This window comes from Phocoena sinus, chromosome 4 (genome assembly GCF_008692025.1).
Source record: "Phocoena sinus isolate mPhoSin1 chromosome 4, mPhoSin1.pri, whole genome shotgun sequence".
Taxonomy (NCBI): domain Eukaryota; kingdom Metazoa; phylum Chordata; class Mammalia; order Artiodactyla; family Phocoenidae; genus Phocoena; species Phocoena sinus.
Window position 1 is genome coordinate 401,830 of NC_045766.1, and position 22,778 is coordinate 424,607.

The 22,778-nt window shown below is 47.0% G+C and overlaps 1 protein-coding gene across 1 annotated transcript in view; it reads right to left on the reverse strand.

Moving 5' to 3' along the window:
- The window catches only part of LRRC3B (leucine rich repeat containing 3B), an 86,401-nt gene extending 77,614 nt beyond the window's left edge, over positions 1-8,787 (reverse strand). The window contains exon 1 of the mRNA XM_032631082.1: positions 8,553-8,787. The gene's annotated coding sequence lies outside the window, so the exon portion shown is untranslated. The remainder of the gene's footprint in view (positions 1-8,552) is intronic.
- Positions 8,788-22,778: the final 13,991 nt, after the last annotated feature.

The following is a 22,778-nucleotide window of genomic DNA, read 5'->3' on the forward strand; positions in this document are numbered from 1 at the left end:
TTAGGGACCACTCGGTGACCTCGGTCCGTCTCCGTCACTCGAGGCCTTATGATCCAGTTTAAGAATTCTCCAGATCCTGGCCTCTTCCCATGGGTCTCCATCCACCTGCCCACACTGACGCCACTTCCTGATGAGTAAGAAGTGGGTAGGGACAGGAAGTGAAACTTGAAAAGCCACTGTGGCAGCTCTGCTTTGAAAAAAAAAAAAAAACTGTTGGGAGAAGTTGAAACTGGGGGCTGAAATGCACTGTAGTCTAATAATTCAACCTCACTTCAGGAGAAATTGGCCGAGGCTTCAGGACATGCGGCCAAGACAGCCAGTGGGAAATGAAATGCAGGCCAGTGTTCACCCAGCCAGGAGCCAGAAGCCGCAGCTGCTCCAAAGGAAGCCCATTTTCCAGTTCTCACAAAGGCATCCCATCGCCCGGCTGTGGCCCTGACACGTGGCTTCTTTCACCCAGAGTTGTTCTCCACTTCCCAATGCCCATCAGAATCTACAAGGGTGACCCCTAGGAATAGGGCGGATAATGCCAATTCCTTGGGCCAGAGAAGTGAAAACTCATCTGGGAAGACAGACCCCAAGGAGGTCACCACCGCTGAGGGCCCCTGTGCTACAATTTGCCCAGGCCCATCCCAATTCACACCCACTTCTTAGAGGAACAACTATACTCCCTTTTACTCTCAAAAGTATCCCGGTCATGAATGATATGGTCACCCCAGTCGCAGACCTCCAAGGCATCTATCAAGAGGATTCAAGCAATCCAGGAACCCGAATGGGACAAAAGTCATGAATTTGTTTACCAATGTGGAACTACAATTTGGCGTTTCACTCTATTGTAAATGCAGGCCACAAGCCTTGAGCACAGTACCGGGACCGGCGATGTTGCCACCCAAACATACAGGCGGGATGTTTTCCTATCACGGTGCAGGTCTGCAGTCACTGGTCCACCGTCAGATCTTGCTGTGCGCACACTAGTAGGTCACAATGGTTTACACGGCTCGCGTTATCATCTTATGTACTGCCATTTATATATCTAAACACATCATTCTAGGGTCCCTAAATGTGTCAGACTGCCAAAGGGCACCATGGCATAAATAAGATTCAGAGCCCTTGGCCTGGTGATGGAGAAGCCACATTTACCAAGGACAGGGAGTGTGGGAAAGACAGCCTGCCCTCTGGCTGAGGTCTCAGCTTGCCTTTGGGTTGGTCTAGACCTTGAGGAATTATTTAGGTGCGTTATCAATAACTTGTACACCTCTTCTTCAGGCCCTTATCACACCCATTAGCTTTCTTCATCTTCTCTTATTTTTATGCCTTTTTTCCTTATCCTTTGGATTTGGCTTTTTACCAAGTATCTCTCAGTCTTCCTGTATTAACTGTTGGGCCTCCTTCCTTCGGGTGGCCCGTTTCCCCTGATGCTTGCCCCTCCTACCCCCTTTCTCTCCTACCCCCCCCCCCACCTCCACTGCTTCTCTGTGGCCTCTCTCCTGGGCCTCCTGACCTGGCTGGCTCTCAGCCATCCCTCTCTCATGAGTTTTGTAGAAGATGCTTTGAGCACCAAGAGTCTACATTATACCTTTCGTTGGGGAAGGGTATTCATTTTGTTGGTAGGAAGTGTTTTCGAGAAGCAACTAAAACACAGACCGACCACCCAAATAAATGACTACAAAACACTCCATGGCAGGAGATGGCGTGACTTTGCCAACCCAAGCTTAAATATAATCTGTAGAAAGGATGGGAAACGTTCCTGCTTGGTAATTGCTCACGACCAGATGTCTAGGGAAGGTCAGCAAGCTGGACCAGGATTCTTCTCAGAGCATAAATTCCCAGTGTAGCCAAGGAAGGGATACTGCTTAGTCACTGCTACCAGGGTGAGCCCGTTGTATGCAGGCCTATGCAAGGACTGCTTTGCTAGACCAGAACTGAGGTTAAAAAACTAGAGGGGAAGCCAGGACCTTTGCGCTTTAGTTCTGGACAAATATACAAGTGCCCTGTGCCCTCTTCCAGCTACTACCAGGGGAAATATTTGTCCAGCTGTCTCTGCCAGCAAGGTACTGATTACTTACATGCAGAATGAAAATTCTATCAGTGACCTAAAAAGAAAAAAAAAGAGGAAGAAGAAGAAAGAAAGAAGGAAACCAATCTAAATTTGTATTATTCCATGCTTGAGAATGACTCACAATATTTTATTTTTTATATTTGTTTTCCATTTTACTTCTAATAAAAGGCACACGGCTTTCGCTGGTGGCACAGTGGTTAAGAATCTGCCTGCTAATGCAGGGGACATGGATTCCATCCCTGGTCCAGGAAGATCCCACGTGATGCAGAGCAACTAAGCCCATGCTCCACAACTACTGAGCCTGCACTCTAGAACCCGTGAGCCACAACTACTGAGCCCACGTGCCACGACTACTGAAGCCCGCGTGCCTAGAGCCCGTGCTCCGCAACAAGAGAAGCCACCGCAATGAGAAGCCCGTGCATCGCAACGAAGAGTAGCCCCCGCTCACCGCAACTAGAGAAAGCCCGCGCGCAGAAACGAAGACGCAGCACAGCCAAAAATAAATAAATAAAATAAAATTTTTAAAAAGGCATAAATCCTTTTTCAAAAAGTGTCTTAAATCCTTTTTCAAAAACTATCACTGGGCAAGTATTAATATAAAAAGCATCTCAGAGAGCTTAGGAGAAATTGAAACCATAAATTTTATAAACTTATCTGTTAATTTATCCTCTGAAAGAGAAAAATCTTGTTTTTATCCCGGTGGTTCTTTTTCAATATGTATTCTTTTTTTTTTCTTTTTTTTTTTTTTAATGAATTATATAGCCCTTACTCTTAGCTTATTCACTTTGGGAAAATATGTTCCAGGCCTGTCAGCTCTTGAGAAGGTTGCAGACTGCATTCTTATATCAAATGGTCATTTCATATGTCATGTTGTGATGTATTAATTCACCAGGTTTTTACAAAGCACAGGTAGGTAGATACTAGTATGGCAGGAACAAGGGCTGCCATCATGGTTCCCAGTCACTTGTAGAATAAAGCTCGTGGAAGCCACAATCTGAAGATAAAATACTAACGCTATTAATCCTATGGATTATTCAAATCTAAACACAGATTAAGATATTATGTTTTTATTTAAAATAAAATCCATGAGGGAATAGCTTCTCAGGTTCTACTTGCTTATGTTTTCTTTTTCTTTTCTTCCCCCTGCTGTCCTCTTCAAATTCCACAGATCCTTATTATTTGGCTTCTCTTGTTATTAAAAATTGCTCAAGTTCAGATGCTCTGGTTCTTGATTCTCTTTTATTTTTAAGTATCTCACCAAAACCAAAAATCTTATCAATACTTCTTACTGTATATTGCATACAAATATTTATTCATTGTGTTCTGAATAAAAAGGTTTCTTTTTTTTAATAACCTTTTCCCGGAGCCTGTTGCTTAATAATAATTGTTATTCTGTCAACAAACTTGTGTTTATATGATTTAAGATAAATACACCCCCAACCAATTGCCCCATTAGAGGTGTTATGTGGGCCACACAGGAATGAGTTAAGTAAGTAGAGGGGGTATAGACCACACACATGGGATAAGGATACAGCTAACTCCCTGACACCCCTGAAAAGCTAGGAATTGGAAACCAGGATGTCTGCCCAGGTGCAAAAGAATTCTTCTTCCTGAGGTTCCCAAAAAAGAAACCATTTCTCTGGGACGTTGTCACACCTGATTTCAATGCCACATCTTTTATTCTCTAACACTGCAGTAATCCAACTAAAGCAGTATCCCTTCTGGGATGATCTGAGGTTCAGGGCTCTCCCTGAGGACTGGGGCATCTGTGCATATTTACCCCTCCTTACAGAAAAACAATATGCGTTTCTAATGAATTCTCTAGAAAGTGAATGATTCCCCTGAGATAACTGAGGACGCTGGGATTCAGATCAGTCAACCCAACAGAGATGGCGGACTGAGGAGGTGGGTAGGAGGGGAAGTGGGGGAAGGACAGCATCTCTCAGTGCAGTCTCTCCGGGGTCATCTCTGCCACCCCAAGGCCCTTCATCAGCCAAGCCTCCTTTCCATACCACTCATCCTCACCTCTTCCACTTCACCCCAAACCTACTCATCACTGCCCGAGGGCCTCTGTCCTCGTTTAGCACAGCATCAGGGATGGAAATCTTACTTCAGGTGACATAAAAGGCACCAAATTTCCACCCTCCGCCTGTAACTCTTAGCTACCACCCACCCCCCAAACACACATACACAATGTGACTCTGAGAAACAGGCTTTCCCAATTCCCCTCTCTGTTTACTGACTTTTTGTTGGTTCAGCTCCAGGGGGAGAACATCCTAGTATTGTAGGTACAGAGAAAAGACATAGGATGCTCTTAGAAATCAGAATTCTGTCCTACAAGAATGCCTAGGGGCATATGGAATCCCTAAACTGCTAGAGAAAGTCCCCTTTGTTAAAGGGACTCAGGGAGTGAGAAAGGGACAAAGAATTATTTTCCCCTTTCTGAGCCTCAAGTATGTCCACTAGAAAGATGTGATTTTGCCTCAAATTGACATCGGCCTAAAGTTTAACCCAGTGGTCAGAAATCCCGAAGAAATAACACCAAATCATCTCATTGCATGCAAAAGGATTTTTCCCTCTGAGGTCCAACATTTTCTTTTTTTTTTTTTTTTTTTTTTTTTGGTGGTACGCGGACCTCTCACTGCTGTGGCCTCTCCCGTTGCAGAGCACAGGCTCCGGACGCACAGGCTCAGCGGCCATGGCTCACGGGCCCAGCCGCTCCGCAGCACGGGGGATCGTCCCGGACCGGGGCACAAACCCGTGTCCCCTGCATCGGCAGGCGGACTCTCAAGCACTGCGCCACCAGGGAAGCCCCAACATTTTCTTATTTTCACAAATAATTGGGTTTGGGGCAGGACAGAGCCACTCAACTTGACAGAAGGACTTGACTAAAATGGTTGAGAATCCATTAAATTTTATTTAGAATCATCTAAAGGGTTGCATGGTTAGTTAAATTTTTTATTGGAAGGCTTATCAGTAGCATACTGCAATGTTTGGCAAAAGACACACGTTTGTGGTGGTTTATCCACTATAGGACAGCGGCTTTTTCTGGTTATGCAGATGGAGGCATTTATGAGAAATCAGCAAAATGGTCTACTTTTTAAATAAACAAGCGTTTCCCCAATTAAATTTTCATGAATTAATTCTAAGATGCTGAAAAACAGCCCCAGTGAACCTAATCTATACATGCATAAACAGAGCTTATTTTGACCATGGGTCAGAAGACAGTGGGTCTAGTACTAGTGGTACCAGAAACACACTGTGTGGCCTTGACCACATCAAGAAGGCCCCTCCCGGCTTCTGGACTGGGAAGGGTGATATCTGAGCCGACTCTAATGTTCTGTGATTCAGTCACTAGAAAGGGACTCATTTGCAGAATACTGTGTCTACAGTGTGTGTCCCTAGAGCAGAGCCCTGCTCACATTCGGATCCCCCTTCCATTTCTCCTCACGTTTACAAAGGGAATGTCCTCCAAAAGATTCAGAAAAGAAATCCAGTGCCAGCAGCCAATTCCCTAAATCTGCTTCCGGTGCCAGGATCCCATCCTCTGGAGGTGCGCCCCATGGGGCTCTGAGGGGGGATATGCACCATCCGTCTCCCCAGGGTCACAGCTACAGGGGCCTCCAGTGCAAGGATGGCACTGCCAGCATGGCCTGGGGCTTGAGTGGAAAACGGGGGGCCTCACCCATGCTTCCCTGGGACAAAGGTTCTTTGGTACCAAATGGGGTTCAAAGAAGGGGACACACCAGTGTTCTCTACCCACAAGCCTAACCATTCCCACCAGTTACTGGCTGGGTGCCAATGAGCAAAGAAATTAATTTCTCCATGGCTTAGTTTCCCCACCAATAAAACGGGAGTAATAACTACCTTCCAGGGCTGTTGTGAGGATTAGTGCCCATGAATGAAATCTTTAGAGCCTGGCACAGAGTAAATGCAAATGCTGGTGGTTATTATTACTACCTGTCTCCCCAGAATAGCTCAGCAATCTGAAAAAAAAAAAAAAAAAAAAAAAAACACCTTGGTGTGGATTTTAAGTCTTCCTTCAAGAGTTGCCAAGGGACACATTCCAATCTGTTTCTACAGGCAAAGCAAGTGGCCCAAGCACAAAACCAGGCGACAAGCACCCAGAAAGAACCAGGTCCTGGGGTGTCCAAAGTTCAGTGGTGCCGAGTGAGGAACTTAATTCTGGGATCCTACCTCAGTTATCCAGGGAATTCGGAGGAGGCCAACGCTCTATCCCCCTCGACGCCTGGCCTGGGAGGGTGTGGAGTTTGCGCTCAGCAGGTGCACCCCAGCCTGTTCCGAGGGCATCCCCTGTCCGCTGCCTGGGACTCTGGAGCTTGCTGTAGGGAGACAGGGAGCTCGCGGCTGCAGGGGGGGCCCGGATGGGAGTGACCGAACTCAGGATTCCTCCGGAGCCCTGGCCAGTCGACGTCTCTTCCGGAAGGGTCTGGCCAGGGCGTAGGGCCCAGAAAAGGGGACTGCGCTGAGCTCTGCTTTCTCCCAGCTCGGGTCCGGAGAGCAGAAGATGTCCGCAGGGCAACCGCAGAGCCGGTGGTGCCCCTCAAAGCCTGCACGTGGGAGAGCTGCACAGGAAGGACCAGAGGGATTTACGGGGCTCCTGACCTACGCAACCTCCAAATTCGCCTCCTACGGAGCCAGGAGGAACCAGCCGGGAATTGGATTCTCAGCCCAAGGCGCCACTTTGAGAGGGGCGTGCACCTCCTCAGAGAGAGAAAGGTTAAATGAGATGCTTCCAGGCCTTTGACAGCCCGGGGTGCTCCCCGCCAGCATCAGTGGATCCCAGGGACTGCCCTTGCCTCGCCACAGCAGTCTAGGCCCCCTTCTAGATTGCTGGGGTGCAAAGGAGGAAAGCGCCTCGCCTTTCCGCATCCGCCAAAGCGTCTACAACAACCAGAGGATCTACCTGGGGGGCTGAGAGCTGGGCAGACGCACCTCTGCCTGAGGCCCCGGGTCTGGGAGCCAGGCCTCCCCTCACCCGATGCCCACACTCCTTAGCCCAGCGCCCTGCGTTTCGCCGCACGCCCTCCCGTGCCGCGATACCGAGCCTCCCGGGCGTCTGGGGCTCCCCGGGTCCCTCGCTCCGCCCAGGTGCGAGGTGGGGAGGGGCGGGAGGGGGGGCGGGGGCTCCCACTGCAGCCTCCGCCCCCTGCGCTGTCCTCCAACCAGTTGGGACCGAGGTCTACTCGCCAGGCGCTGAGACTCTCCCCAACCCACCACCCAAGACTGCCGCCGGAGTACCGGAATCCCCTTCCCACCCTGCGGCCGTGGAAACATCCCTAACTCCCCGGCGCGGGGCAGGGAGGGTGGGCGTGGGAAGTGGAAGGGTGTGGAAGCCGGTGTCGGAGAAAGGAGGGGACACGGGGGTCCTCTTCGAGCAGGGAAAAGCTCCCCTGGTCCCTGATCTGACCACTCAGTCACCGCCCAAGATGCCAACGTACACAGAATCGGGAGGTCTGTTTCTCCCGGGGAGAAAGGTCGCCCCATCCCAGGCACCCAGAAGCCTGCCTTCCCAAGGCCGCCGGGGCCCGGCATTCCAGGGCTCGGGTCCGCCCCTCTGGGTTTCTCAGGTATCAACCCCTCCGCCATCTGTCTGTACGCACCCGCCCCCCCCCCCCCCCACAGGCTCAAATTCCTTTTCCTCCACGTCTGAAGGCGGCCCGGGGCCGGCCCCTCGCCCCCTTTGGCAGAGTCTTTTGGTCCCACCCTCAACCAGATCCGTACCCATCCTCAGCTTCCTCCCCCCGCCTCACCAGCACCCTGTTCCTCCCCTAACCACTTACTTCACCCACCCGCAGCTGCACTTGCCTTCCCACGGCGCACAGCCTCGAGCCACTCCAGGGGGTTCATTCCCGAGCTGGAGGTGGCAAAAGGAAGAGCGGGCCGACTCCCGCCGCGCCGGACGGAGCCCCAGGGGCGGGGGCAGCCTTCCCCCACGTCCCACCTATACTACCTCTCCATCTCCTCTCCCACTCAACCCCTACAGGCAGGATCAGCCCCGCTGGGTCCCAAACCCTCGCCTCTCTAGCGGGAGCTGCAGGGAGCTGCAGGGAGCGAAAAGTCGGCTGGCAAGAACGCACGGAGAAACAGGCAGATGCCTAGGGCGAGGGGAGGTTCGGGGTTGGGGTGGGGAGAGGAGTGGGGGAAGGGCGCAAGCGAGAACTGGACACGCAACTTGCACCGCACTGGCTGAGCAGCACGCAGGGAGGGGGCACAAAAGTTTGCAGACTGTTGCACTGCAGCCAGCGGCACGCGAGCAAAGAGGGTAGACCACCCACCCCCGCCCCCAACTCGCCAGGAGGGAATCTCTCCAAGGATCTGCGCCAGGGAACCGGGAGGGGGCGGGGGTTGGACAAGGCTCAGAAATGGGGTGATAGTTGTCCTCTACCGGTGCCGGGAGGGATGGCCTAGGCGCCCGGGCCGAGAGGACGATGCCGCGCTTTGCGAAAAGCAACAGGCGGCTGCACCTTACCTTGTGCCGGTCCGCGGCCGGGGTGGCTGCTCCATCCTCGCAGCGCGGGGAGCACTGCCAGACCCGTAGCAGCCGCCGTCCCCACCCGACTGCCAGCGGGGCTGCTGGCCTCGGACCCGGCCGGCCGGGTGGGCTGGTTCTCCCGCGGCGGCTGCGGCGTTGGTGCGCGGGACGCGAGCGGTGCGTGGCTGGGCCGCTGTCCTCCGGCGCCTCCGCCGAGAGAGGGTGCGGCCCCGGGCGGCCGCGCCGGGAGGCACCGCTGGGCTCTCGCCGCTGCGGCGGCCGCTGCAGACCCTGCTCCGGGCCCGGAGCCTCGCCGGAGGAGGAGACAAAGCCGGGAGGGGGCGAAGCGCCGCTCGCCCAGAAACGCTCGGCTCAGTCGCTAGAGAGGAATCGCCTCCAGACCCGGGCCGGGGAGGAGGGAGGAGGGGACTGCAAAAGCTGCAGGGGACGAACGTGACCGCCGGAGCCAGCCTCGGCGGCGCGGGCGCCGCTCTCCCGCCTCCCGGGCGGTGGTCCGGGATGGAGAGAGAGGGCGGGGGCTGGGCGATTGCTGCGGGGGGAGGGAGCTGAGGTGGGGGTGTTCGCTCGGCCCGCCGCCTTCTCCGCCCTCCCTCCCTCCCCCGGCCCCCCCCGCCCCCCGGCAGAGCTCCACTCTCAGGGTACTCCGGGCCGATGCTCTCTCCTGCTTTTCTAACTCTGGAGATCGGAGATGAGCCGAGCTGGCAGAGGATGCATAACGTGCTGATAGGGGAATGGTCCTCTAACAGGGTAAAAGGCTGATACACGAAATCCTTTGGACAAACCATTGCTTATCGGGTGCTAAGTATCGCACTAGGCGATTTTGCGGTAGGGTGAATAAAGTGGGATACCCCCGCCCCGAAGACTACAAGATCAGACCCCGGGAATGGTCCCCTGCAGCTCCTGAAGCCCAAAGTTTTGGGACTGAGTCCTGGACCCTGAGCCCTACCCCCAATCAATCCAGTTTCCCAAAGCAGAGGAGGTGTGAGAAATTTCAGTTTTTCCTTCCTCTTCCAGGATGACTTTGAACGTGCAGCCGAAATGGAGTCTGTATGTCCCCGTGTGTAAGATTAAAGCAAATTACTGGTTTTCATAATGTTATTGTTTCATGACTTCAATTCTTTATCAGATCTACACCAAAAGAAGAAAAAAAAAGGTCCATAGGACCCGGCCTTGCCACGGTCTACAGATACAACCTTCTTTTCCACCCCTATCCTCATCCCCTCACCAGGTAGAATTAATATTTCCTCCTCTTTGCTGTCACAGTTGTATTTGCCAATCATTCGCAGAATTTACATATTTATAGATTTTTTTATAGATTTCTATTGCTTCACTGACCTGTATTATTATTTCTTTTTCCACTGCAACATCCAGCAATGTTTTGTATCTAATGGGTAACGTACTCAAGGAAAGCTTAACCAGCGGAAGGTCACTTTCTCCTTCAAACACAGCTAAATCCCGGTGTCTCTAAAATTAAAGGGACTCAGCGATGAAATTTTTCAGAGTTTGGGTGGAAGAGAAGACACAAAAAGTTAAACTCACAGCCCCTATGACCTAGAAATGTAACATTCTTTAATTCATTTTTGTTTCTAAACAATCTTCTTCTCCCACTGACCACCCTACCTCTGTTTGTGGAATCTACAAAGGCAAAGAAAACCGAGCTGTTGCACAACTGCACACGGCAATTGGTATGTCCTCAGTAGCCAAAACCTAGAGCAAACCCATTCCAGGTGGAGAAGGACCAGAAAATCGTTATCATTTTGTGACCCGTGTCAAGTGTGTTGGAATCCTGCCACGATCTCCTCATTTCCCCATGAGTCTCTCCTATTCTGGATGCATTTTTGAACTGTTAGAGCAGTATTTCATTGCTGACTGTTTGTGCTTTGGGGATATTTTAAATCATTCTTCTCTGTCTCCACTTTCTATGAATTATAGGACAGATACCCCAGACCAGGTATGCACTGTGAAAAAGGTCCATAATGTGTAGGAGATTAGAAAAAAAAAGAAAAGATTCCTAAGATCTTTTCTATTTCTAAGATGATACTGAGATTGGAAAGGTTGTAGTTTTGTTTATTTGGGGGTTTTTTGTTTTGTTTTAAATGAATTCACAGATCAATAAATGGCAGGTGTGTAATTTGGTATCGTTTTTCTGAAGGGAAATTTTACCTTTGAAAGCATAAAATGTTTGTATGTCATTGCCCCATGACTCTATTTCTAGAAATTCATCCTCAGGAAGTAATTAAGGTTGTACAACAAGATTTATCTACCGGGTACTTATTGCCATTGTTTATATTGGTACTAGTAGAAAATTCAAAACAAACAAAACCAAACTCAAATGTCTTAACGAGAGAGAAATGGTGAAATATTTTGAAGAACTATAAATGGAGTATTAGTCAAACATTCAACTGTTGTTGTAGTGGATAGGTGAATATTGTCAGGAATGATGGTTATACTACAATTTTAATTGAAAACATCAGATGCAGGGACGAGCGAATAGTGAAAATTAAAATCTGGAATGGACAGATCTCAGTTTAGAGTCAGACATTTCAACGTGCCAGCCGTGACCATGACCTCCGATAACTGGGTTGATGTTATTTATCTCATAGTGTTGTACTTTAAATGAAATAGTATTTATGAAGAACTATGCCTAGGGCATAGTAACATCTCCATATATTTTTCTTGGGCAATCGTTAAATGTTTAAAAATGAGTTTAAAGTATAATACATTTTTTATTACATCTATATGTATTTAGACTCCTGTCTAGAGTCATATGCACTCCAGTATTAAGAGGGATAAACTGTGTTTATCCCTCTTAATACTGGGATTATGGGTTTCTTTGTAAAAATGTATGTAGTAATGAGAAGCGGTGGAATTCGTTTTCTCTTAATTAAAACAAACAATTTCTAACTATGGACACAGGAAATCTCTACACTGGGATGCTTTCTGCTCTAGTCGATTCATGTAATCAACAAGACTTGCTGACTCTTGGTATCGCCCATGCTATAAAAAGAATAAATGACAGGGCATGGAGTTTGTCACCTTCCATATAAACTTAGATTTGTTTTGTAGCAACTAGGAGTCAAGTCCCAGCTCAGCAAAATATGCTGACTGGTTGCTGCCCCTGCCTTATCTTGAGAGCCAATAAAAAAAAGCAGAGGAGAGAGAAGGGATCAGAAGCTATATTCGTAACTTTTGATTAGTGAATCGGAGAGGAAAACCTGGCACTGAAGGGCCATGAGAGTCTGTGACCTTCACATCTACAGTAGTGGGCCCTCTGGGTCGGAGGTGGAGCTTTCGTAAAACTTGCCTGTGTATATTACAAATGTTACAGAAATATAGAGGCAAACATGATTTACTGGTGTTTTCAGTTTAACTCGTTTAGAGGTAGTCTGACTGCCTCTCCCCCACTGACTGATGGGAGTTGATGGGTAGAGAGTCTACACAGCTCCTCTGCTGTTATGACTCTAAGGCACGTTCCACACTGTCTCCCAGAGGCCCTCAGCATCACTGTGCCCCAATTATCCGCAACGCTAACTAGCTCAAAAGTGAAGCCTTAAAAAAAAAAAAAAAAAAAAGTGAAGCCTTTATTGGCTTCCTTGTTTCACTTTCCTAGACCTCTAATAGAACTTTCCAAAGAAACTGAACTCTCACCTTTATCTCAAGGGTCTGCTTCTGGGGTAACCTAAGTCATCTCTCTGGCCCCTACTGATTCCTAGAGGAGCAGGTCAAATGACCGACTTGATGAATTTGAAGAAAGAAACAGCATTATCCATTACATTCCCCCCTTTTGGTAACGGTAAATCCATAGGCCATGCGTGTTTGGACTGCCCTCTGCCATGTGTTTGAGGACTTGCCCTCAAGGAAGGGTCTTTAATTAGCATCTGGATGGATAAGTGAATTTAATTCAAGAGTGATATATTAGGACACCCTCCAGGTCCTTATAGATCTAAAATCGTGTTCTCCAATCAGCTTTGTTAGCAATACAGTAGACATTTTGATTCTATGTTTGATTCTAGAATAGGTCCACACGATTCATAAAAGCCAAAAGGTGGAAACAACCCAAATATACATCAAGTGACAAATAGAAAAATATGTTATATCCATACTGTGGAATATTATTTGGCCATTAAAAGAAATAAAGTATTTGTACATGCTACAGCACAGATGGGCCTTGAAAACATTATGGTAAGTGAAAGAATCCAGTCACAGAAGACTACATATTGTATAATCATATTCATATGAAATGGCCAGGAGAGCTATAGGGACATAAAACAGATTAGTGGTTGCTTAGGGTTGGGGTGGAGGATGGGGAAGGAAAATGATAGCTAAAAAGTACGGGGTCGGACTTCCCTGGTGGCGCAGTGGTTGAGAGTCCGCCTGCTGATGCAGGGGACACGGGTTCGTGCCCCGGTCCGGGAAGATCCAACATTCCGCGGAGCGGCTGGGCCCGTGAGCCATGGCCGCTGAGCCTGCGCATCCGGAGCCTGTGCTCCGCAGCGGGAGAGGCCACGGCAGTGAGAGGCCCGTGTACCGCAAAAAAAAAAAAAAAAAAAAAAAGTATGGGGTTTCTTTTTGAGGTCATGAAAATGTTCTAAAATTGACTCTAGTGGTGGTTACCCATATCTGTTAATGTACTAAGAAAACCATCGAACAGTACACTTTAAACGGGTGAATTATATGGTATGTGAGTTACGTCTCAAAAAACCTGTCAAAGTTAGGTCCACCTGGTGATGCTAAATGTTAAGATTAGGGGAAGCTGGGTAAAAGGTCTATGAGAATGCTCTGGCTTAAACTTGCAACTCTTCTGTAAATATGAAATGATTGCAGAATAGATTTTTTATCCAAACGGGGAGGTTCAAAACCTTTCTGACTCAGTTTCTCTGCTTATAAGGGACAACATTTTCTAATAATCCTCTCATGTGGCGGTTTTAAGAATTAATTGAGATAGTGTATATGACATCAGAGAAAGTGTATATGACATCAATGTATTTGGCAAACAGCCTCTCTCTGTCTAACTAAAATAATAGGGACCTAGGTGCATAGGACAGAATCATCACTGTGTCTCAGGTATCCCATTTGTTCCTAAGATCTCCGTTATCTTCCATGCCCCCCTGTTACCTTTCTGCTATAAGATTCGGCCTGACAAGGTATGGTCAGAGTTCCAGCAGTGAGGTTAATCATTTTATGACTACAGTTTAATAGACTGCAATGAGCCAGCTCAGTTTGCAATGCCAGAGATTTGAGGGGGAAAAAGCAGGGTGACCTTAACAATAGATGCCCAAGTGGCCCTCCTTAGCAATTAGTTGTAGCTATCTTTGTTATTAGCTGGATTTTATGCAAATGGGATCATTCCAGCAGACCCACATGTGAGGCTCTAGTGGCTGATGCAGGCTTTCTTTTCTCCTTCTGTAGCTCTCATGGAAGCCAGTGCAATATATCTGCTAGCTGGTCTGGAGTCGGTGCTGTATCTAATTATGGGGTTGGTTTCCTTCTTTCTTATTTTTTTTTTTTTTTTTTTTTAAGTGCAGGCTCAGTGGCCATGGCTCACAGGCACAGCCGCTCCCGCGGCATGTGGGATCTTCCCCGACCGGGGCACGAACCCGCGTCCCCTGCATCGGCAGGCGGACTCCCAACCACTTCGCCACCAGGGAAGTCCTGATTTCCTTCTTTTGCATTAAAGTTTTCTCCACCCACTGGGAGTGTTAGGGATTTGACAGGGAAGCTTTTCCTATCGTCCCTGTTTCTTTGCAAGAAGCCAGGGGTGTAGGGGAAATGCCCTTGTTGGGTTGGAGGCTGAGGTTTCAGTCCTCCCTCTAAACTCAAGGGACAAAGGAAGTCACAGTCAAGTCACTTAATCCCCTAGGCTTCAGTGATTTCCTCTGGAAAACTAGAGGATTGGCCTAAGTCATCCGCAAAGTTCCTCTCAGGCCTGACGTTCTCCCAAAAAACAAGTATTTTCTTGAAGTTCACTGACAAGTAGTTGCCAAACACCAGAGGAGTGCTGAAATGTTGTTAGCTACTATTATGTCTCTGTGTTTGCGGTGTCTCGATGGGAACTCATCCCTGAGAGCAACTTGGTGTTCCGGTGTCTGCTCTGAGAAAAGGCTTAGAGAACACAGGAAGAGGGAATCGTGGAGAGAGTCGGTCCCTCCGACATGGTCAGGGATGGTGCTGTTGTGATGCTGAAACAGACACACAGAAACCAGCGGCTGGTCTCGGTACCTGGAGGATGAGCATTACGTAAGTGCAATTTTACTTTCTGTGTTAATCTGTGCTGAGGTAATTGCCTCATTCTATTTTCGGTGTGTTTTTGGCAATGCTGCCTGGTCTACTGACAGTTGTTCAATAAAAATAGAGATCATACCCAAGAGGAAAAGTGCAATGTTCACACATGGCCAGTGTTCTGCTTCTGTGAGCGATGGTATTCAATTCCTTAAGAGTTCAGCGGGGAGAGGCGTGTGCTAGAGAGTTTGACCAGGAATCAAGCCTGCGTTACAGTTGCAGGCTCCTGGATACGCGTGGCACGCAACTTTGTACCCAAGAACTCATGCAGCAATTCCAGCGAGGGGGGATCTCTTCAGAATGAAGGAACCTGGAAGGCATCTTCTTCTCCTGCATATGCAGCACCTAACAGAGCCAAGTGTGCCTCCCAAATAGCTCTCTAAGGGTCCACACCACGCTATCAGGCGCCCTCTGCTGCTGTCTTGATTCGGAGCATGGTCATTTCTCACCTGAACTCTGAACTCCCTCCTGAAAGGCTCTCTCCCCTTCCCTCCCTTCTCAGCACAGCGACTGGAGTGACCCTCTAGCCTGCAGATGTGACTGTGACATGCCATGCTCAAAATTCTTCAGTGGTTCATGACAAAAGCCTGCACTTCCCATACAGCCTCCAAATTCATGATCTGCTGCTTCTTCCATTAGCCTCACCTTCTACCACTCCCGCTTCTTCTAGGTCCAGCCAAGCTTAGCGGCTCACGGTTCTGTCAAATGCCCCACACCCGTGTGCCTCTCACTGGGATCCTGCCTGGCATCTCCACTTTTTTTTTCTAATATAATATTTATTCGATTATCATTGCTTTACAATGGTGTGTTAGTTTTCTGCTGTGGAACAAAGTGAATCAGCTATACGTATACATATATCCCCATATCCCCTCCCTCTGGCGTCTCCCTCCCACCCTCCACATCCCACCCCTCTAGGTGGTCACAAAGCACCGAGCTGATCTCCCTGTGCCATGCGGCTGCTTCCCACTAACTATCTATTTTACACATGGTAGTGTATATATGTCCATGCCACTCTCTCAATTCATCCCACCCTCCCCTTCCCACCCTGTGTCCACAATACAAACAGCTCATGCAGCTCAATATCAAAAAAACAAACAACCCAATCCAAAAATGGGTAGAAGACATAAATAAACATTTCTCCAAAAAAGACATACAGATGGCCAACAAACACATGAAAATATGCTCTATATCACTAATCATTAGGGAAATGGCATCTCCACTTCTGCAGCCAGGTTCTCCTTGCTTTTAGGTTTCTGTCACCAACACCCTCCCCAAATTGTCTTTCCTAACCCATCAGGAAGACCTAAGGACTATCTCCTCCCCATTGTCAGTGCTCCGTGGACATGCTCTCAATATGGCAATCATCAAACTAACATGGCCATGGAGAACACGTGTGATCACCTAAAGTCTGGAGCCATGTGTTGGATCTTTAAGCCCCTAGCACCAAACCTGATAAGAGGTGTTAAATAAGTTCCTAAGAAAGAAAATGGAAAGAGCATTTCCTAGGCACCTAAGATATGACAGGCTCCGTGTTGGATTTGGTAGGGGAGAGAGGGGCTGTGAGGGACAGGAAGGGAAAGGAAGGAATCTATGAGCCACATCTGGCAGAATAATAAAAGCAATGAGAGGCTGGGCAGAGACATCAATAAACAAAAACCATGCCTATTGAAAAGTCAGTAAGCTGGACAGTCTTCCAGTCTTGGGTAGAATTTAATCAATCATGGAAGGGAAGGCAAACTAAGGGTAATGTTAAGGAAATACGAACTCTGACTCCAAACGACTTTGACTCCCTCAGTGAGTGGAAAGACCCTGGAGTCTTCACAGGAGCCTCCTGGCATATTTGAAGATGACCTTGATAATTAAGCATCTAGCACATGGAGTAGATCAGAAAATGTAGATGTTCCTAATCAGGGGAATTCCAATAATCATTTTTCATGATCTGCAGAGATATTGAGAGGAATTCTTAAGTAGATGACTTTACACCCAAAGAATTTAATCGTTGGTCCTAGCAGCTGTTGGTCTCTAGCAACACTAAAGAGAATTCGTATTCTCTTTAACATCGAAGATGTTGACTTTTTTTTTTTTTTTTTTTTGTAGCTATGCTGCTTGGCTTGCGGGATCTCAGTTCCCCGACCAGGGACTAAACCTGAGCCACGGCAATGAAAGCTCAGAATCCTAACCACTAGGTCACCAGGGAACCCTCCCAACACACACATCGAAGACATTGACCTTTAATGGAGAGCGTTGGGAGAGCTGGCGGGACAAGTAGTAGAGAGGAAATTTCAATGACACTTGAAGACTATACTATACTATGGAGTTAATATTTTAATATGAACATTTATCATGAAGGATATGAGGAACCATTAAAGAATTTTGAACAAGGTATATGACAGTCACGTTTGCAGGCTAGAAGTCTCTGACTCTCTATGCAGGATGGAGAGAGGTGTAAATGGAGGGATGGGGTAGTGAGGTCATTTAAGCCTCAATTACAGTCCTCTAGGTGAGAAAGGTTAGTGTTCTGAAAGCAGACAACAGAAAGGGGGGTGAGGTGTGCACCCGTAGAGAGAGATGACTCTGATATAATCTAAGTGACACATGGTATGATGGATGGCAATCTTCCCTTCCCTGTGCCCGCTCAGCGGGGTATTTCTAGCCCTGCAAGATTTCGATGGCCAAGAGAACGCCAGCCCCACTGATGAATGCAGTTGACTGCCCAACAGAAGGACCATTCTCCTCCCCAGCATTCTGCCATCAGAGCCCGTATCTCACTGTAGCGGCTGAACACTTGCAGCCAGTCTAGCCTCTGAGCACCAGTTCTGAATTAAATCTCAGAGACAGAGTTTTGGGTGAAGTGGAAAAGAATAGCTTTATTGCTTTGCCAGGCAAAGGGGGCCACAGCAGGCAAATACTCCCAAAACTGTGTGTCTCAACCTGGAGGGGCAGTGAGGAGTTTTATAGTAATGGTTCAAAGAAAAGGATGTGATCAGCTGGTAGACATTCTTCTGATTGGTTAGTGGGGAGGTAAGTGGGAGTCGGCATCATCAACCTTCTGGTTACATCTCATCTGGGGTTTACATGCCTGTGGGCAGCATACCTTTAACTTCTCCCACCTAGTAGGGGTTTCAGTATCTGCAAAACAGCTCAAAGATATTGTGATGTATATCCCTTGAGGGGGAATCAGGACCCTGCCCCAAGGCTGCACTATTGTGTCTTGGCTTCTCCTCCCTTGTCTCTGCATCCCCTCCCTTCCCTGAGTAGCAACTGTTTGAGCTTTCCCTTTGGAACTCAGGGAAGGTCATGGAGGCTGAATCCTATTCCCTACAAACAAGAAACGGGCGACACAGAAAGGCTTCCATGCCCAGGAGCCCCACAGGGTCCTGCTCGGTTTCAGACTCACTTTCCCCGCAGCCTTTGCAGTGAAGGATGGGCACCAGACATGGTTTCAGTCAATGGAAACTAAGGGGAAGCTTGGTGCCAAGAATTTTTTAGTAAAGGCCTTTCTTCCTATGAAAAGAATCACAAGAGGAGCACTATTCATCTTCTGCTACTCATGAACTTTGTCACGCGTGTGTGTGATGCCTGGAGCCCTGGCAGCCATCTCGAGACCTTAAGGAGAAAGCCTGAAGACAGAGCCATGATGCTGAAGATGGGGAGAAGAAGAGTGGAAAGCACCTGGGTCCTTATGAATGTTGTTTGAGCTTTTAAATCAGCCCTGTCCTCACCTACCTACCTCCAAACTTTTGTTATGTGAGATAATACAAAATCTTGTTTTAAAAGTCCATGCTACTCAAAGGGTGGCCACTGGACGAACTATATCAACAGAACTCCAAACATGTTAAAACTGCAGAATCCTGGGTAACACCCCAGAAATAATGAACCAGAATCTGCATGTTAACAAGATCCCCAGCACCAGCTTAAGCCAGTGTTAATTGTGTACAGTGTTCTATTCATTGTGGTTGAAGCACCCAAATTAAGATACTCCCTAAACACATCTCCTTTCATAACTAGAATTAACTGTACTTTCTTCTGTTATTTTGCATATGTGACCTCTCCTCTATCACTGGATGAGTTTTATTTTGTCACGTGTATGGAGTCCAGTTAGAGCTATCCATGTCAGCCTGAACCATACGACTTCATGAACTCCTTAAGAGAAGGCCTATGTCCTGTTGAGTTTGTCTTCCCCTTTCTGCCTGGCATTAAGCTCTGTGAAAATAAATGTTCAAATATTTGTTGAAGGAAAGAATAAAGGGAATAATCACTTCTTTGCAATTCCTCTGGCCAGTGAAATTTTTAGAACTTCCAATAAGTAGACCTAATGGCTTCTCAAGTAGGCTGATGACCGGCCTTGGGTTATAAATGTATTCTGTTTTCTCATTCAACCACTTTTGCAGGTAGAACGCTGATGGACAGAGCTCTTGAGAGGCCAGATGCTCGATAAATGTTGGGCCTTCTTCATGGTGGACCACATCACTGCCATCTCCGTAGAGCTTAGTTGGCAGAATAATGAAAGTCATCTCAAGGTTTCTCCTCTCAGTCACCAGATACAGTCCTCTTGGGACCACTCTATACATATGCTGCTTAATTTAATCAATGTCACAAATCAATCCACCATTTATGAGTATGGCCTGAAAAGAAATGAGTATGGCCAGGAAAGAAATCCCTGGCCATCTAGAATTCAGGAAAAGCCAAAAGAGGCCGGTACATTCAGCTGACTCTGCTTTCCTTAAAAATCTCTGGCAGTGGCCAAGCTTAGAGAAGCTAGAATGCAGACATTACATATAGAAAATTGATTTCTCTTTTTCATTTAATCAAAAGCATCCATAGATTTCATAAAGTAGAAACCCTGCATATAGGTCATCCAAATAGAGAACACACACACACACACACACACACACACACACACACACAGAATAGCTTTCAGCCATCTTACGACACATACACAAATATATAACAATGTGGTTTGACTTTCTGTTGTATCCATGGTTTCGTAAATACACCTTCATAACCCATGGTAAATCTGTGTGCTGACTTGTTTCCTCAACATCTGGCAAAAAAGCAGACCTTGCAGTTGTGTCCAGCAAAGCCCAGACCTCAGAGGAAGAGGCCCAGGCTGTGGCTCCAGCTCCACGCTGCTTAGAGGAGAGACACAAGCCCATCTCAGCCTCAGTTTATTCAAATGAGTGCTGTCCTTTTGATCATGAACACCTCTCAATCACAAATTTCAGGGTAGATAAGAGAAAATGTACCATTATTACCTACAGCTCTAATTGGGCAAAGAAGCAGATGTGACGTAACAGAATAATCCCTAGCAGTGTCTGCCATAATTCAATATTGTCAACAAACAGCTACACTTTATTGGACCAAACTGCCCAATAAGGACCACAGAAAACCACACATGGACAGCTGAGGTTATAAGTCCTCAATTATCCTGGAAATTGCAGTTGCTTTTTCAGAATCTGGGAGTGCCTATTAGCAAATATTCCCTGTTCAAATTTTGGCCAACATTGAGAAAATGAGCTGTATAAATTGGTGGGGACATTTTTTTCACTCCCAAAAGAAAAACTAATTTTGTGTTTTTATTAAGATATTTTTGAGGCACTGCTCATCTGAAATTCAGGGGAAGTTAATTCCTTAGAAAGACAGAGTTGGTTAACTAATTTATACAGTTTCCAGCTTGGGTTAGCAGACAACTTACTCACACGTATGATAAACACAAAGGAAAAAATTGAGCCCTGAGAGGCTCAATGACTTGCCCAAGGTCACTCCAGTAGAGACAGCTCCCGTGCCACCTTTGCTGGGAGCAGTGATTCTCCACTGGTGGCAGTTTTGCTCCCTAGAAAAACTGCACAATGTCTGGAGACATTTTTGGTTGTCACGCTAGGAGGAATGTACTACATGCACATACCGCCCTCTTGCATTGAGTGTGTAAAGGTCAGGGATGTTGTTAAACATCCTGCAATTGACAGAACAGTTCTCCAACATAGTAGTGTCGAGGCGAGGAAACCCAGGGATAGAAGTGACACTCACACGTAAAGGCTCACACGCGCACGCACACACACACACACACACACACAAATGACACACAGAAGAGGATAAGATAGCCATGTGCATCATTTCTAACATGATAAGCAAAACAAGAACAGTCATGGCAACAGCAAACCTTAACGTTTTCCAGGACACTTCCAACATCAGCGTATCCCGCCAGCTCCACTTTCAGATTCTGCCTCGAAACTAGCTGCTTCTCACCACCTCCACTGATACCTCGTAGCCTGGCCATTATTGTCTTTCTCCTGGACCACTGTAAGAACCATGTAAATGGTTGATCCTCTTCGACTCTCTACCCATTCGATCTGTCTTCTATGCAGCAGCCACAGTGACCTCAACTATGTGAACCTGATCATGTCACTCCCTTGTTGGAAAGCTTGGTTCTTCACTGGGAGTAATCCCACATCCCAGTGTGCCACTGGAAATCAGTAGGGCATATTTTTGATTGTCATAATAAGTAAGGTGTCACTAGCCTTTAGTAACGGGGGCAGAGGAAGCCAGTTGTCCTGTAATAGGAGGGATTATGAAGAACTGACATGATGGAGTGGGAGTTTGGGATTAGCAGATGCAAACTATTATATGCAGGATGGATAAACAACAAGGCCCTACTGTACAGCACAGGGAACTATAGCCAATATCCTGTGATAAACCATAATGGAAAAGAATATTAAAAAAAGAATATAGGTGTATGTATAACTGAATCACTTTGCTGTACAGCAGTAATTAAGACAACATTGTAAATCAACTCTACTTCAATAAAAAATAATAAAAATTTTTTATAAAAGAACCGACTTGCCCACGCTATTTGGCACCTCTGGTAAGACACAGCAGCCTCCTTGCCGACCCCATGTTCCATCGTGCCATCTGTGCTGCACTCAGCAACCCTGATGCTCCTTGAACCTGCCAATCATGTTGGCATCTCAGGGATTTAGCACTAACTGTTCCCTGACTCAAAGCTCTTCCCGCAAAACCCATCTGCCTGGCTCTCTCACTTCATCCAGGTCGGCGAAATTGTAATCTGATGAGAAACACGGTGTCACAATTTTATCTAAATTATCATCTCCTGCATTAAGGTGAGGTGTTATTCTGCTAAATGTTTCTTCCTTTCATTTATCAACATCTGATATCACAATATACTGTATAATTATCAGTGTATTCTGTTTCTTATCTGTCTCCCCATTAGAAAGTGAGCTGCAGGAGGGCAGGGTTTTGTCTGTCTGTTGTCTGTTCTCATCTTTGTATCTTCAGTACCTAGAACAGTGCCTGGTCCACAGGTGATATTAGACTAACAAGTGAGGAATGAATAAATAAATGTGTGTGTTCACTTAGAAAAAAAAGTCCATCTGGAAATGGGGTCAGAATAAAGAGAAAAAACATAAATTTCCCTTGAACTCGAAGACCGTGTATTTTAAAAACATGACATTACCAAAAAAAAAAAAAATCCTGCATTCACCAAGGACTGTTTGCAGAATTATGATCAGGAAATAGCCCTAATTGTCATTTTAATTATTTGGTGACCATAATCTGTCTTTGTGAACCGAGGAGTATACATAGATCAAGCTATTTCTCTAGAACTTCAGGGATCATGGAAGAAAAGAGTAACATTCAATTAGATCTATTCGCATAAGACATGATTAATAGTATTGTTAAGGGATGCAGTTTCACAGACTACTTTGTGTGGATAATCTTAAATGTGTAAATTGAATAAGAATGGTTAAGTAAGAAAAATTCCTCCCCATTAACCTTGATGGGAGCTGGGTGTCTGGCAAAGCTCCCATTGCCTTGGGGCCTGGTTTCAGGTCCAAGAGACAAATTGCTCTCTCAGGGAAAAGTTTGGGTTGGGAGAGTCAACCTCCCAGCAACCCTTTGCTCCTCAGG